This window comes from Mesoplodon mirus (assembly GCF_964341445.2).
Source record: "Mesoplodon mirus genome assembly, chromosome: 6".
Taxonomy (NCBI): Eukaryota; Metazoa; Chordata; class Mammalia; order Artiodactyla; family Ziphiidae; genus Mesoplodon; species Mesoplodon mirus.
The window spans coordinates 46,698,643-46,715,287 of NC_138982.1; the positions used below are offsets into that span (position 1 = coordinate 46,698,643).

At 41.1% G+C, this 16,645-nt stretch overlaps 1 protein-coding gene across 6 annotated transcripts in view; it reads left to right on the plus strand.

Annotated features, from left to right (window-relative positions):
- Positions 1-16,645, plus strand: part of ABCC5 (ATP binding cassette subfamily C member 5) — an 89,500-nt gene that overhangs the window by 4,082 nt on the left and 68,773 nt on the right. The gene's annotated exons all lie outside the window — the stretch shown is intronic.

Sequence of the window (16,645 nt, forward strand, 5' to 3'; positions counted from 1 at the left end):
TTGAATTGCAGAAGTAACTAATAAGGAAGAACGGGGGTTGCTGGGTAGGAAGTTGAGGTTTGTGTTCATCTATTTGTTCCGTGAAAATTGGAGAAAGATATGGCTCTGCAGCTGACACTGGAGTTTCATTAGCCTGACATTACCTGTCCCTCTTTGCTACCTGAAAGCTGTTGCCTTATTAATCAACATTTTCTAACTGATGGGTGTTTTCTGTTTCTACTGTATATTATACAGTGCTTTCCCATTCGAGCTTAACTTTGGGGAAACATAGATTCAATGTAATCAGTATCAAATCCTTAAGGTGCCGGTTTTGTACCTTTTCTTTGTCCCTTTGTCCAAACCTTATGTTAATTAAACACGTATCGGGTATCTTTTGAATGCTAGACACTGTTAGTATAGGACTTAAACTGGAAAAAGTCACAAAGGTAGCACTGGAGCAGGGCTTTGAAGACTGATGAGGTGGGGATGCTTTCAAGCTGCTTAAGTCATCTGTGCCTTAGTGGTTTATGAATAAAATGGTATCAACGGTAGAACCTAACTCATGAGTTCCCTTGAGGATTAAATGAACTAATACATATAAAATGCTTAGAACGGTGCCTGCCACATAGCCTGTGCTCAAAAAGTGTTAGGTCTTGGAGCTAGTTGTCTAGAGCATAGGATGTATGTGAGAAAGCTCTGCACGCCATGCTAAGGAATCATTTACTATGGGTGTTGGGGAACTATTGGAAGCTATTGAGAGGATTTTTTTCTTTTAACTTTTTTTTTTGAGATAATTGTAGATCCACATGCAGTTGTAAAAAATAATACAGAGAGATCCCATACATACTTTATCTAGCTTCCCCCAGTGGTAACTTCTTGCATGCTATAGTATAATATCACAACAGGATATTGATTGACATGGATACCATCCAGCCACCTTATTAAGATTCACCAGTTTCACGTGCACTCATTTGTGTGTGTGTAGTCTATGCAGTTTTTCCACATATGTAAATCTGTATGACCAGCACCCCAGTAGAGATACAAATCAGCTCCACCTAAAGAATCTCTCATGCAGATACAAATCAGCTCCACCTAAAGAATCTCTCATGCTCCCTTTTTAGAGCCACAGCCACCTCCCTTGTCCTCTCCCCCAATCTTTTTTTTAAAATAAATTTATTTATTTATTTATTTATTTATTTATTTATTTATTTTTGGCTGCATTGGGTCTTTGTTGCTGCGTGTGGGCTTTCTCCAGTTGCAGCGAGTGGGGGCCACTCTTTGTTGCAGTGTGCAGGCTTCTCATTGCTGTGGCTTCTCGCTGCAGAGCACAGGCTCTAGGCACGCGGGCTTCAGTAGTTGTGACACGCGGGCTCAGTAGTTGTGGCTTGCAGGCTCTAGAGAGCAGGCTCAGTAGTTGTGGTGCACAGGCTTAGTTGCTCCACGGCATGTGGGATCTTCCCGACCAGGGCTCGAACCCATGTTCCCTGCATTGGCAGGTGGATTCTTAACTACTGCGCCACCAGGGAAGTCCCGGTCTCTCCCCCAGTCTTTGGCAACCACTTATCTGTTCTCCATCTCTGTAATTTTGCCATTTTAAGAATGCTGTACAAATGGAATCATAGAGTACGTAACCTTTTGACATTGGATTTTTTTCACTCAGCGTAATTCCCTTTGAGATCCATCTAATTTGTTGTGTGTATCAATAGTTCTTTCCTTTTAATTGTAATTTTCCATGTTATAGGTAGACCACAGTTTGTTTAACCATTCATCTGTTGAAGGACATTTGGGTTATTTCTAGTTTGTAGCTATTACAAAAAAAGCTGCTCTGAACCATTTGTGTATAGGATTTTGTGTGAATAAAATGTCCATTTCTCTGGGTAAATTCCCAGGAATGTAATTGCTGGGTCATATGGTAAGTGCATGTTTAGTTTTATCAGAAACTTCAATACTCTTTTCCAGAGTGGCTGTATAATTTTACATTCCCACCAGCAATGTATGAGTGATCCAGTTTCTCTGCATTCTTGCCAATATTTGGTGTTTTTAATTTTATTTTAGCCATTCTGATAGGTATGTCTGATATCTCATTGTAGTTTTAATTTGCATTACCTAATGGCTAATGCAGTTGAGCTGAGATTTTTAAGACTTGATTTTTATCTTAGGAAGATTAGTTTTGAGGTAGTATAGGAAAAACCTGTATGAGAGAAAGAGAGAGACAAAATGCAGGGAGCAATCTGGAGGCTCCTGTGCCAGCCCATGTGAAAGAGGCCAGGGGTCTGTGTCCAAGAATAATAGTGAGAATGGAGGAGAGGGGAGAGATTTGGGGGCATCTCTGGAAGGGGAGGGAAACATTGGGGTGCCTGGGATTCATGGTAAGGATTTAAAACTATTGATAGACACATGGGAAGAGAAGGAAGGAGAGGAGGTAAGAGTGAGTTTGCTTTTGAACATGTGGAATTTGAAGTGCATCCACATGAGATGATTAGTAGATAATTAGAGCATAGGCAAGGAGTTGAGCAGGGACAAGGTTTGGAGTCATTGGTGCATCCATGTAGATGGAGCCTTAGGAGTGAGCAAGCTTGCCCATGGGTAGCTCGTAGAGCAGGAAGAGATGGAACCTGGGAAGGTAGTGTGTGGCCCTGTGAAATTTCTGGCGACAGAGACCCTGTCCAGTTGGTTAGAGCAGAACTGACATTAGGGTGTGCAGTGGGAACAAACTTTTCCTCTGTGGGTGGAGAAGAACTGGAAATGGAGTCACTGTTGTGCCTTTTGTCCCCTAAATTATTAAGTCAGGCACCAGACAGCAAGTTTCCTTTGTGTGGCTGAGCCTCTTCTTGAAGAAACAGGAGGCTGATACCAACCACTTGTATAAAATCTGGGCAGTCCACATGAGTTTCATTTTCATTATCCTTTGATGTTTCCTAAACTTTTATATTTGAGTACTGTTTTCCTGTTTTTTACAATATCCTGTACCCTCTGAACTTTTTTTTTTTTTTACTTAAACTATTTCTTTTAGATTTTTTTTTTTTTGATGTGGGCCCTTTTAAAGTCTTTATTGAATTTGTTACAATATTGCTTCTGTTCTATGTTTTGGTTTTTTGGCCGCGAGGCATGTGGGATCTTAGCTCCCCAACCAGGGATCGAACCTGCACGCCCTGCATTGGAAGGTGAAGTCCTAACCACTGGACCGCCAGGAAAGTCCTTAATTCTTTTAATATACTGGCTTTTTTTTTTTTTTGCTCAGCCTTGACCTAAGCAATAGAATCATAGGTTTATGCAACCTATTTTTTACACACGTTAAAAGGAATGTGTAAATATCAAGTGGTTTTTTTTTGTTGTTGTTGTTTTTTTTGCAGTACGCAGGCCTCTCACTGTTGTGGCCTCTCCCGTTGCGGAGCGCAGGCTCCTGACGCGCAGACCCAGCGGTCATGGCTCACGGGCCCAGCCGCTCCGCGGCATGTGGGATCTTCCCGGACTGGGGCATGAACCCGTGTTCCCTGCATCGGCAGGCAGACTCTCAACCACTGCGCCACCAGGGAAGCCCAATATCAAGTGTTTTTAAAAGTTCACATACCACCTAGAATCTTCTTGCATATTACCTGTCAAAATCCAGAATCTTAGATATAAATATATCTTGAACTTGTTTCATAAAGCAGTTTGCTAATAGAGGAAATCAGCAAGATGACAAATTTCTGGTTCAGCGATAGTTTACAAATGGATAATTTAAGTATTTGGGAAGTAGAATGGCTGTATAAGCATACCGTTTTTAAGAATGTAAGTAGGGCTTCCCTGGTGGCGCAGTGGTTGAGAGTCCACCTGCCGATGCAGGGGACACGGGTTCGTGCCCCGGTCCGGGAGGATCCCACATGCCGCGGAGCGGCTGGGCCTATGAGCCATGGCCGCTGAGCCTGCGCTCCTGGAGCCTGTGCTCCGCGACGGGAGAGGCCGCGGCAGTGAGAGGCCCGCGTACCGGAAAAAAAAAAAAAAAAAAAGAATGTAAGTAGAGGGACTTCCCTGGTGGCACAGCAGTTAAGAATCCGCCTGCCAATGCAGGGGACACGGGTTCAAGCCCTGGTCCGGGAAGATCCCACGTGCTGTGGAACAACTAAGCCCGTGCGCCACAACTACTGAGCCTGTGCTCTAGAGCCCGTGAGCCACAACTACTGAGCCCGCATGCCACAACTACTGAGCCCGCATGCCACAACTACTGAAGCCCGGGCGCCTAGAGCCTGTGCTCCACAACAAGAGAAGCCACCACAATGAGAAGCGTGCGCACCGCAATGAAAAGTAGCCCCCGCTCACTGCAACTAGAGAAAGCCTGCACACAGCAATGAAGACCCAATGCAGCCAAAAATAAAATGAATAAAAATTAATTAATTTTTAAAAAGGAATGTAAGTAGATAATTGGGTAGAGATTACAGTTTCGTGTCTCTTGATCATAACAATTGTTTCCATATTAGTTGTTAGAGGTGAAATCTGGGATGGGACCTCCCAGACGCCAGGCATGTCTGTTATCCATCAGAAATTAAAAAAACAGTACCTCCCAAAGTAACAAAAGGTAAGGATACATCATCTGTGGCTCTTAATTGGAAAACAAGGTTTTATTCACCACCATTAGCCTTCAATAGGTCCAGTTAACATGGACACATAAAACTGTCCAACAGAAGTCAGAAGCAAAGCATCAGGGATTAAATTCTCATTTTAAACATGCGGGTGATTTTTTTTTCTCTCAAGCTGTAAGCAAAGTTGCAGAGTACACAGTTTGCCTGTTTCTTAATATTGTGACCAAATGTTTTGGAATACTCTTTGGGAAAATTGCTCTCATCATTCACGTTTCAGATATTTGTATCACATTTGCTTAGAGCTAATTAAGTTAAAAATAATGCATTTTCACACCTCCCCTTTGTTCAGGACTATTGAGTTAAAGCTTGTGGCCACACACAACTTGATGATTTGCAGACATCCTTTAATCCTGAAGTGCTAATAGGGGTGCCTTCTGTTGCTGTTAGTTCTTTGAGCCTAAGTATTAATCTCGGCTGGCTTTAGGCTGGCATTATTTCAACTAACAAAGATTTATGTCCAGACCGCTCCTTAACACTGTTCCTGTGTCTGAGGCATGACTCTCCAAGCACAGCTCCTTTTCTTTTTTTTTTTTTTTTTTTTTGCGGTACGCAGGCCTCTCACTGTTGTGGCCTCTCCCATTGCAGAGCACAGGCTCTGGACTCGCAGGCTCAGTGGCCATGGCTCACGGGCCCAGCCGCTCCGCGGCATGTGGGACCTTCCCGGACCGGGGCACGAACCCGCATCCCCTGCATCGGCAGGCGGACTCTCAACCACTGCGCCACCAGGGAAGCCTGCTCCTTTTCTTATAACTACATTCAGATATGCACATGTCGATCACATAACTCCACCAAGTCTGGTTGGTTTGTGTGTGTGTGTTTTTTTCAATTGAGGTATAGCTGTTTTACAATGTTGTATTAGCTTCTACTGTACAGTGAAGTGGAGTTTCATGTGCTATACAGCAGGTTCTTATTAGTTACCTATTTTATACATATTAGTGTGTACATGTCAATCCCAGTCTCCCAATTCATCCCCCCGCCCCTGGTTTGGTTTGTTTTAAGATGTGATGTTTATTCACTTTTTTAATTCAGCAAACATTTGAGCACTCTCCAAGATGCACGCACAGCCCTGAATGAAGTGTTCTGGTGCACATGAAGATAAATTAATGCTGGGCCTGCCTGCCCTCCGTAGCTTAAACTCATAGGCATGTACATAGATTACTGTAATTTAGATGCTATGGAGATTAACAAGAAGGAGAGTGCTTCAGTCTTTGAGGTCAGGGAAGACTTCAGCAGGAGGTAGCATTTGGTTGGAGACTTAGAGGAATAGGTAGAATTCAGAGAAATAAGAACATGCCTGGTAGAAGAAAGAGCTGTGGGTAGGACCAACTAGGTGCTGTGGACTTTGTGCATGAAGTGTGAAGTCATATATGTAGAAGGATAGGTCAGTGAGTTTCAGATGATGTGTTCTTGAATAATAGGCCAAGGAGTTTGGATTTTAGTTGCTTTAAATTAAAACTTAAGCAAAAGCAAGACAAAGCTATTTGACGCTTTTATAAGTTTTTTTATTGTGGTGGTTGTTTGTTTTCTCACTGTGCTCAGGCTAAAACCAAAGGTGACTTGTTTTTCCCTAGCATGTGTAATCTAGGAAAGGAGGAAACATGGAAAATAAGCAGTGCTTCCCTGGTGGCACAGTGGTTAAGAATCCGTCTGCCAATGCAGATGACATGGGTTTGAGCCCTGGTCAGGGAACATCCCACGTGCCGCGGAGCGACTAAGCCCGTGCACCACAACTGCTGAGCCTGCGCTCTAGAGCCCGCGAGCCACAATTACTGAGCCCACATGCCACAACTACTGAAGCCCGCGCGCCTAGAGCCCATGTGCCGCAACAACAGAAGCCACTGCAATGAGAAGCCTGCGCACGCAACAAGTAGTAGCCCCTGCTCACCGCAACTAGGGAAAGCCTGCGCGCAGCAACGAAAAACCAAGGCAGCCAAAAATAAATAAATTAAAAAAAAAAAAGAAGTGTACCACTGGTGGAATTTGCTTTCTACCAAGTTAGAATATTCTGCTTCTAGGCAAAGTAACAAAGCAAGTGTTTGCAAAGTCCAGTGACCTTCACTTAGGGTCTCCTTTAGTTCCTTGTTTGGCTGACACTGTAGCCCTGGTTGGAGTGTTCATAATTAGTGAGTGGAAATATTTGGGTGAATTGAAGTTACATGCTAGAGACAAAGATGTGGGTGTAATCTCTTACCAAGAAATATGATTCTAAGATATATTACTATGAAAGAATTATGGTCTTATTATCGAAAATGTGCAAATTGTAGATTATAGAAAAAATAAGTCACCCATAACCCCTCTACCTAGAGACAACTATTGTTACCGTAAAATAGTTCTGTCTAGTACATTATACTTTTAGAGAATTTAACTCTGAAAGCTTTTCTTTATGGACTAAGGGTATGTGAATTTTTCCGTGCTCTTGTGTTTTCAGTGTCAAAAGTATTACCTGTGAGTCTCCTTGCTGTTAGGAAGGAGAGCAGGGTGAAGGAGATTAGTATTTGCAGTCTCTGCATTATTCTTCTCTTGAATGCTACTCAGTGACTCAGCACATTTTCTGGACAGTTAGTCATAGGATGCGTAAGAACACCTGCCTTTTTTTTTTCTTTTCCCTGAAGGCATCTATAAAGCTTTATAAATCTTAGTACGGTATGATACGGTCTCTGGCCTGGTGCCAGATGTTGGTCTCCAGTGGCAGCCCAGAGCTCTCTGGGAGAGATGACAACAGTGCTGCCACTGGTGCAGAGCCCAGGTGGCCTTCCTGCGTGGTGACTGAGTCTACCACGTGGGTCTCCTAAGATTGGCCTGCTGCCTTGATCATGAGCTCTCTTATGCCATCTGCAGCAGGACTGCTGCTTCTTTCCTAGGAAATGCTGCTTAAGGGAAATAAATATAGCTTGTTGGCATGGGTTAAAGGAGCTTTCCGTCAAAAGGGAAGAAAAGTATTGGAACTAGCTTTTTGTTATTTAAGCAGCTTTAAATACCCAAACCTTTATTTTGTTAAGATCTATAACTTGGAAGTTACAAATGGTTAGTGAAAACTTCCTCAGTGAAACTTTGGTTTTGCTTTGAGGTAGGCTTTTGCTCATGCTTTTCTGAATGTCTCACCATTCTGTCCCTCCCTCTCTCTTAATCAAAAATAAAAAGGTCAATGCCGGAAACAGGAAACAAAGCCTCCGGAAGTCTTTGCAATGGTTGAACCTGTCAGTAGAATTAAGCTTATTAAGTCTATTCCTTCCCTCCTTACCCCCCTTTTAAGGAGTTAACCTATTTAGGTAATTAATTAGATGTTACATACGTTTTAATTATTTAAGATTATTTTCTGAATTAGCTGTTCAAAGAATCAACTTAACTGTTTATTAGATATCAGATGAAAACTTCTGTTTACTAAAGCAGATATGGTGTTGAGCAAGTCACTTAGTTTCCTTAAATGTTGTATTCTCACAGCGGAAAAATAGCCAGACTGCCCAAATCTTCACCTTTGCCTTTGCTTCCCACCATTGTCAGCGGTTCCAGCCTGCTCAGCAGTACAGGAGTCACATGTTGGACCCACTAATGTCTTATTCTAGGCATTTAACATGGGCTCACATGGTACTTACTGATCAATGAAGGGAGTTTCATTTACAAATTATATTTTGGCTTTTTTTTTTTTTTTTTTAAGCTAAAGCCTGAAAATCTTGAAGAGATTTTGTCCAATGCAAACGACCAGCATCCTACTATCTACCTATCTATCTATCTATCTATCTATCTATCAGTGGTTCTCAGTTCAGGCTGCGTATTAAAATCACTTGAAGAGCGTTAAAAAAAAAATACCAATGTTCCAGACCAATTAAACCAGTCTCTGGAGTCAGGCTCAGGCATCCATGTTGTTTAAAAGCTGCCCAGGGCCTCCCTGGTGGCGCAGTGGTTGAGAGTCCGCCTGCCGATGCAGGGGACACGGGTTCGTGCCCCGGTCTGGGAGGATCCCATATGCCGCGGAGCGGCTGGGCCCGTGAGCCATGGCCGCTGGGCCTGTGCATCCGGAGCCTGTGCTCCGCAACGGGGGAGGCCACAACAGTGAGAGGCCCGCATACCGCAAAAAAAAAAAAAAAAAAAAAAAAAAAAGCTGCCCTGGTGATCCTAATGTGTCAGCAGCGCTGAGAACCTCTGCCTTAGATCTCATGGAATAAAGTCTCTTCTCTCCCCTCAACCAATGGGGCTCCAAGTATTTCCCATGTCTTTTTTTCTGTTCTGTGATTTATTTTCAGTTTAGTCCTTTGAAACCTTATCATTATAATAACAAAGTTAATCTCACACCCCAGTGTAATAGGAACTTTAGAAAAGTTCCTTGGAATTTAGCTTATGAAACAATTGAAAGCCCTCAAATTTCTCCGGATTCTGGGGCAATGCTAGATTATGAGCTGCGGAAAAATATCTGTTTCACCGTGATGGTGGTAAGTTATATCCATTGGTTTTACATATTTACACTTGTGAATTGTAATAGCTTATCCTCAGCATGAGGGTAATACAGCCTAGTTACAGGTTAGTGAGCTGGGGTACAAGTTAATTCATAGCCGCTGAGCAATAGGGCTGAAGTTAGCAGGTTCCCTGACTTTGAATAGTGAGCCCTTTCTATTATATTCTGCTTCCTTCCTGTGAAGATTACGTTCTAGAATTTCGCTGTCCCTCTTGACTGAAGCGACCGCTCTTTGGAAGTTCTTAAGGGAAATGCTAGAGACGGTCAGAATCATGTTAATAACCCATTGGAATAAGGAAGTGCTGAGAATTGGGAGAGGAAATGTCCTTCGTAGTGTTAACTTGTCGGGGAGAGGGAGGATGGGGACGCCTGGAGTCAGCTGTTCCTGGGAGGGTATCAGCTTTTTCATTTCTTTTTTAATTTAAAAGAAAATTTAACTTTAATTTAATTGTTAACATTTTGAGTCTCTTGAAAACTGTATCTGACAGTGTAACAGTTCCTCTTAAAAGTTTGTCTTTCTAAATGTTTGTCGTAAAGGCAGCTGTGGGGCTGGGACACCTGCAGAAAAGCTTTTACTTGGGCCAGAAGGGTTTATGAGAAGAGGCTACCCACTCTGTATTTGTGTTAAGACCTTGTGAATTAAGGAGAGGGTAGGAAGAACATGCTGTAGAGTCTGAGACCTGTCCGTTCTGATTGTGCCCCAAGTGCGGCTTTCCTTGTGGGGCGGGCCAGATGGGGATATTGCAGCCTTTAATCCCCTTGGAAGCTGAGAGGTGCCTCTGGTTGATTCTTCAGCCTCCAGGCTTAGCAAGCCTCCCCTGCTGTTGTCCTGCTGTCGGGAAAGAATTGTTCAGCCTGGGGAATGATTGCTGGCCCCTGGTATCTTGTCCCAGGGGCCTCCACGCAGGGGTTGCCCTGTCAGCAGACATTCTGCTCTGGCAGCCTGTTAAAATGAGATGGGACAAACTAGATAAGCGGAAGCCATGCGGTGTGATAGTGAGAGCTAATTATCCCAGCCCTGGGGATGGTCTTAGTGCGCAGAGGATGGAGGGCTCTTGTGCAAACCTCTCTGTTTGCTTATGGATCGAAAGTTCCTTGTTTCCCTCACGGAATGGGCAGGTAAATGACTCTGTGTTTCCCTGACCTTTGTTTGAACCATGGCAGAATCTAAATTTCATTGTCCCCTTTTCGTTCCCCAGTGTCCCTGCCCTGCTCCGTCCCCATCACCTTGGTAGGAAAAAAAAATGCTCATGTCTCCTAGCCACAGTCCTCAGGAAGATACAAATGGCAGCAGTATTTCATTGTTTAATGTTTTCTCAACTCCTGGATCAAGCAGTATTTTTCCCTTTGGAATGAATCAACTGCTGCAGACACCTTCTGTGGCCGCAACGTCTGGCCATGGAGAGACCTTCAGTCTGCAGTGCCCCTTAAGAGAAGTAAAGAGAAATGAGTGCCCTCATCCCGTCTCAGGAGAAGCCTTAAAAAGTTACTTCTAAAATTGATTTAAAGCATTGTAATGTAAAAATAAAATAGGCCTCATAAAACACATTCCCTTAGATCATCATACATCGAGTACTAGCCGTGTTAGCTGTTTAGCTATCTAGGGCTACCTTAGCACTACTGACATTTGGGGGCCAGATAATTCTTTGTTGTGGGGGCCTGTTCTGTGCATGGTAGGATGTTCAGCAGCATCCCTGGCCTCTACCCACTGAATGCACAGTTGTGACAACCAAAAATGTCTGCAAACATCGCCAAATGTCCCCTGGACAAGCAAAATCACCCTCAATTGAAAACTACTGGACTACGCTATCCAATACTGTAGCCACCAGCCACATGTAGCTATTGGACATTTGAAATGTGGCATGTCCGAATTGAGATGTTCTGTATATATAAAACACACACCAGGGCTTCGCTCGTGGCACAGTGGTTAAGAATCCGCTTGCCAATGCAGGGGACACAGGATCGAACCCTGGTCTGGGAAGATCCCACATGCCGCGGAGCAACCAAGCCCGTGTGCCACAACTAATGAGCCTGCGCTCTAGAGCCGGCGAGCCACAACTACTGAACCCACGTATGACAACTACTGAAGCCCATGTGCCTAGAGCCCATGCTCCTCATCAAGAGAAGCTACTGCAATGAGAAGCCCGCACACCGCAATGAAATGTAGCCCCCTCTCGCCGCAACTAGAGAAAGCCCGTGCACAGCAACAAAGACCCAACACAGCCAAAAATAGATAAATAAAATAAATTAATTTTAAAAAAACCTTAGAAAAAACACACACCAGACTTCAAAGACTTAGAACCAAAAAAAGAATATAAAATATCTCATTAATAATTTTTATTGCTTACATGTTTAAAAGATAATATTTTATATATATTGGGTTAAATAAAGTATATTATTATAATTAATTTCTCCTGTTTCTTTTTACTTTTTAAATGTGGCTACTAGAAACATTTAAATTACATTTGCGGCTTGTATTTTATTTCTGTTAAGCAGCACTGCACTGGAGTGTTGCTCTACTGTAGTTTAGCCATTAATCTTCTATTAGGCATTTAGTTCCCAGTAAACCATTGGGTTTAAATGATCTTTTTTGTTTGGAAAATTTTCCTTCCCATAATAATACTATGGAGACAAAGCATATGTAAAGTGTTACATATGACCAGTTTGCTCCCCTGAGTACCTGCCAGTGATATTAAAAATCGGGTCAAGGTTCAGATGATATGTGGTTGTCTTACATTTCCCTCCTTCTCGGGTTGGATTTTATCTCTATTTCTATTAAGGTATATATAGTTGTATCTTAAAATTTAATTTTAATTTCTTGATTGGTAACATTGAATTCAGAAGCTGAGAGAAGCTTCTGAACCAATTTAGTAGATTATTTTGGATTTTGACCTTTTATAAATACTAGAATGTAACCTGCATTAAGGCAGTGATTTCAAGGTGCAAGTCTGTTTTTTCACTCCTGGTTCCCCAGCACCCAGAGCTGTGCCTGGCGTGTAGTCCCCTCAATAAATACTTGCTGAATGAATGGATAAAACATGTTTTTCAGTAAAAGCTGGCTGTTCAAAATATATTATTATATTAGTTACCTGGTCACTCCTTTAGCTGTATTCCCCTTCCCCTTAATGCTAACTTCATTATGCAAAAAGTTTTCCTTTTTATATTTTAAGCCATCCATCTTGCCTTTGATAAGTTTCAGGCTTTGGGGGGAAATGGAGACTATTTCCTTTCCCTAGGTGGCTAAATATGCTATTTAATTCTCTTCTATTTATTTCATCATTTTAATGTAACTTTTGGGGTTAATTCCAGATGGATTAATGTGTGGTGTGATACCTGGATCTCAGTTCATCTCCAAGCTGTTTGTATTTGTCCCAATGATATTCGCTGAATCGTGTTTCCCTACCATGTTATATTATTTATGCGTTCATATAGTAAGCCCATATAGCTTAAATATATTAAGTCATTTTTCTTGGTTCATTACTATTTTTAATCCACTCAATCTTAGAACGTTGATAACTCACTTTACAGAATGCTAATATGGTAGGTTAAATTCATTTTTACTTTAGATAGACATTTTTCCCCCTGGCTTGCTTGGCCAGGTACGCTTTTTTGGGACGCCTAGAAAGAAAGAGGAGTTAGGCGTCCAACCAAACAGTTACAAGTATAAGACATCTATGCAGTTACTGGCAGGGTAGTATAAAGATGCTTTTATTTTATTTTAAAATATCAGTCCATAATGTATTCATCATTTAGCATCTACTCATCTTTGGTTGAAAAACAACCAGGAAGTGGATTTTTGTAATTAAGTAAAATAGTTTATTTACATTCTAGTGTTCTAATCATGTACTTGTGCCTTTGACTTTGGAAATTACCATTTGCTTATAATGAGGTTAGTTAGGAGAGTCATAGTTTATTTTAATCTGATACTCACCCTGGGGAAGAGAGGAAAGCTGGCTGTCTATAAAGACACATCTGAGGTCATCTTGTACAGTGATGAGTTATTTGCTTGTTTTTTCTTTGAATGGCACATAGCATAGTGATTAAGAGCCTCAACTCTGGAGCCTGGATTCAATCTCTGCTTTTAAAGATCTCTTCAAATCTTTGCTGCTACTTCACAGTTTCCTCAGATGTAAAACAGGGGAAATAAGAGTATCTACCTCATACCTCATATGAGAATTATAAGAGTTAGTATCTGTAAAACATTTAAAACAATGCCTGGCACATAGTAAATGCTGTGTTGGTTTGTTATTAGTTCATTTGCCCAAATTTTCCCATCACCTTCAAGTAAGCAGTTTGCCTTTACAGATACATGCTAGTCATGAGATCGGGCTATAAACAAAGAAGATTGCCCTAACTTCCTCTGTTTCTTGCTAATGTCCCAGAGTAGGTGGGATAGAGGCAGGCTCAGGTCAACAAAATAGAACTGAAAGTCCTAAAACTAAGAGCAGTTCTCTTTTGCAATAATACTGGAGTACATGTCTTATAATAAGGTTAATTAAACAAACTGGATGGATGTCTAGTTGCTTGGAGCTACACTCTTTAATCCTGTAATCCCACTGATGGAATTTATCCTAAATAATCCAGAAAGAGAAAAATAAACTGTAATTGTTTATTATACAATTAATAATAAGCAAAAGAGCAGAGAAATTAAACAGAAGTGGATTGGTTAAGAAGATTTCTTAGTGGTATGTCATGCATTTTTACATGATAATAATGCAGATTGTGAGGCAACATGGAGATATTCTGGTTGCCATTTGAATAATAGGTGTCAGGCTCTGTACCGTGCCAGGGGCAAGGGGTGCAAACAAGAGTTAGTCAACCTGCCCTCCAGGAGTTCTTAGTAGAAGCATCCTATTGCAGTGGCACAGTGCAGGGAAGACATAGGAGGGGGGAAATAAATTCCCTAATCTTGAAAGAGTCAGGGAAAGCTAAAGGAAAGAGGAATATTTGAGATAGGCTGTGTGATTTATCAGATGGATAAATTGGTATATAGTTAATACATATTAAATGTTTGTTATATACCCAGTACTTTGCTAAGCACTTTTCATTATCCCATTAATTCCTTTCAACACTTTGTGGTAGGTGCATGTACCATTGTAAAAATGAGGAAATTGAAGCTTAAAGTAGCTAGGTAACATGTGGAAAGTTGGTGGCAGAATCAGCCTGTGAGCCCATGTCTGTTTTCAGAAATCCATGTACAAAACCATTATACTTCACAATGGCCTCCAACTATGGGAAAATTCTGCCTAAGGAGTATGAATACTTTGACCATAGAGAACATAGTTTTATTGGAGTAAGGGAATTTTCTCTTGATTTTCTTTTTTTTTCTTTTTTTTTAAAGAAGGAAGCTTGCAGTTTTTTGTTTTTTTTTTTTAATTTATTTATTTTTGCTGTGTTGCGTCTTCGTTTCTGTGCGAGGGCTTTCTCTAGTTGTGGCAAGCGGGGGCCACTCTTCATCGCAGTGCACGGGCCTCTCACTATCGCGGCCTCTTGTTGCGGAGCACAGGCTCCAGACGCCCAGGCTCAGTAGTCGTGGCTCACGGGCCTAGTTGCTCCGTGGCATGTGGGATCCTCCCAGACCAGGGCTCGAACCCGTGTCCCCTGCATTAGCAGGCAGATTCTCAACCACTGCGCCACCAGGGAAGCCCTCTTGATTTTCTTGATTGTGTTATTTTATCATTCAAGAGCTAAACACCTGTTGCTTACTGTTTTGAGAGTCGTGTCTCTGAAGGAGCTAGGTGCAAATATGGAGCAGGACTGTTTCAAAACAGAGCATCCTGCATGAATCTTCTTATCTCCATCAGATTATTTCACTGTCCTTATATGGGCAGTGAGTAAGATATGACAACAAGATTGACAGTTTGGGAAGCAGTTTAGAAAAGAATAGCAAAAATATGATGAGACTTGGAAAGTGGGTTGCTTAGAATGGCAACTTTTGATTGTCTTAGATCAACAATATAGACTTCTCCATACCTTTACTGTGGTCATTCCTACTCCATGTTTTATTATTCTATGAAAATTTGAGAATTAATTCAACCACTTCTTCACCCACTTTTATGGGAGCTTTTCCTTGTCAGAATAAAATTATACTGAGTGCCTTGTTCTAAAATCAAAAACATTGCAAGAGTCCTCAGTCTCTGATATGTTACAGGCATTTGATAATGCTTGTATAGTACTCCTGATATGCCTTTAGGAATGAAACCTTGCCTGCCTGCTCTCATCTGAGTCTTTTTAGAGAGCCTCTGAATTTGTCATTCTCCATTATGGGAAGTAACTTACTACCAGGAGGTGGTGGAACATAACATCATGTATATAGTCAAAGGAACAAAACTCATGCAATAAGAGGATTTTGTTTGTTGTCATCCATTCACTTTTCTGTTAGTAGGTTTTGATGAAAATTGTAACTAGGCATTTTAGAGGTGAATAAAATGAAATTAGTGTACTACAAAGATAGAAATTAGAATATTTTTTATTCCCAGCATCTGGGACAGTCTTGTGTATAGGTGCTCAGTAAGTTATTTGTTGAAAGAATAAATGAAGATGTGAAGATTTTAGTTTTCTCTTAATGCTACTATGTCATTCTTATGTGAAAATACTACTGGATGGCATACCAAGTTGTCCTTCTCTGATGCCGTAACGTCAAAAGATGTTTATAAAACTCTCCTCAGTCTTGAACTTGGTTCTCCTGGAAAGGCAAAAGAACTAGAATGGCTAAACCAGTTTTGTAAAGGACGAATAAAGTTGGAGATATCACACTATGCTATTTTAAGACTTACTAAATAGCTACAGTAATCAAGTTAATGGTATCAGTGAAGGGATAGACAAATAGGTCAATGGAATAGAGTCCTGAAATCGACCCATGCAAGTATGGCCAACTCATTTTTACATAGGTGCAAAAGCAACTTAATGGAGAGATGAATCTTCAGCAAATGGTGTGGGAACATTGGACAGCTATAGTCAAAAAAATGAGCCTTTGCCTAAATTTTATACCTTATATAAAAATTAATCCAAAAATTAATCAGGATGGATCACAGATCAAAATTTAAAACTATAAAACTTTTAGAAAAAAACAGAAAATATTCATGACCTGGGGTTAGAGCTAAGAGTTCTTAGACATGACACTAAATGCCCAATCCTTAAAAGAAAAAAATCAACAAATTAAACTTGATCAAAATATAAAACTTTTGCTCCGTGAATGACCCTATTAAGAGAGAAAATACTTTCAAATCATCTGACAAAGGACTTGAATCCATAATAGATAAAGAACTCTCTAAATGCAACACTAAGAATAACAATCCATTTAGAAAATGGGCAAAAGACTTAAACAGACACTTCACCCAAAAGGATATATGAGTGGCAAATAAGAATAGGAAAAGATGTTAAACATCATTAACCATTAGGGCAGTGCAAATTAAAATCATGATGAAACACTAAACCACACCTGTTCAGGTGGCTAATATAAAAAATAACGACAATACCAGGCAGTGACGAGTATGTGGAGAAACTGGATCTCTCATAGATTGCTGGTGGGAATCTGAAATGAGACAAAGTAATTTCAGTGACAACTAATGTTTGAATCATAAGTAATGTCAAGTCA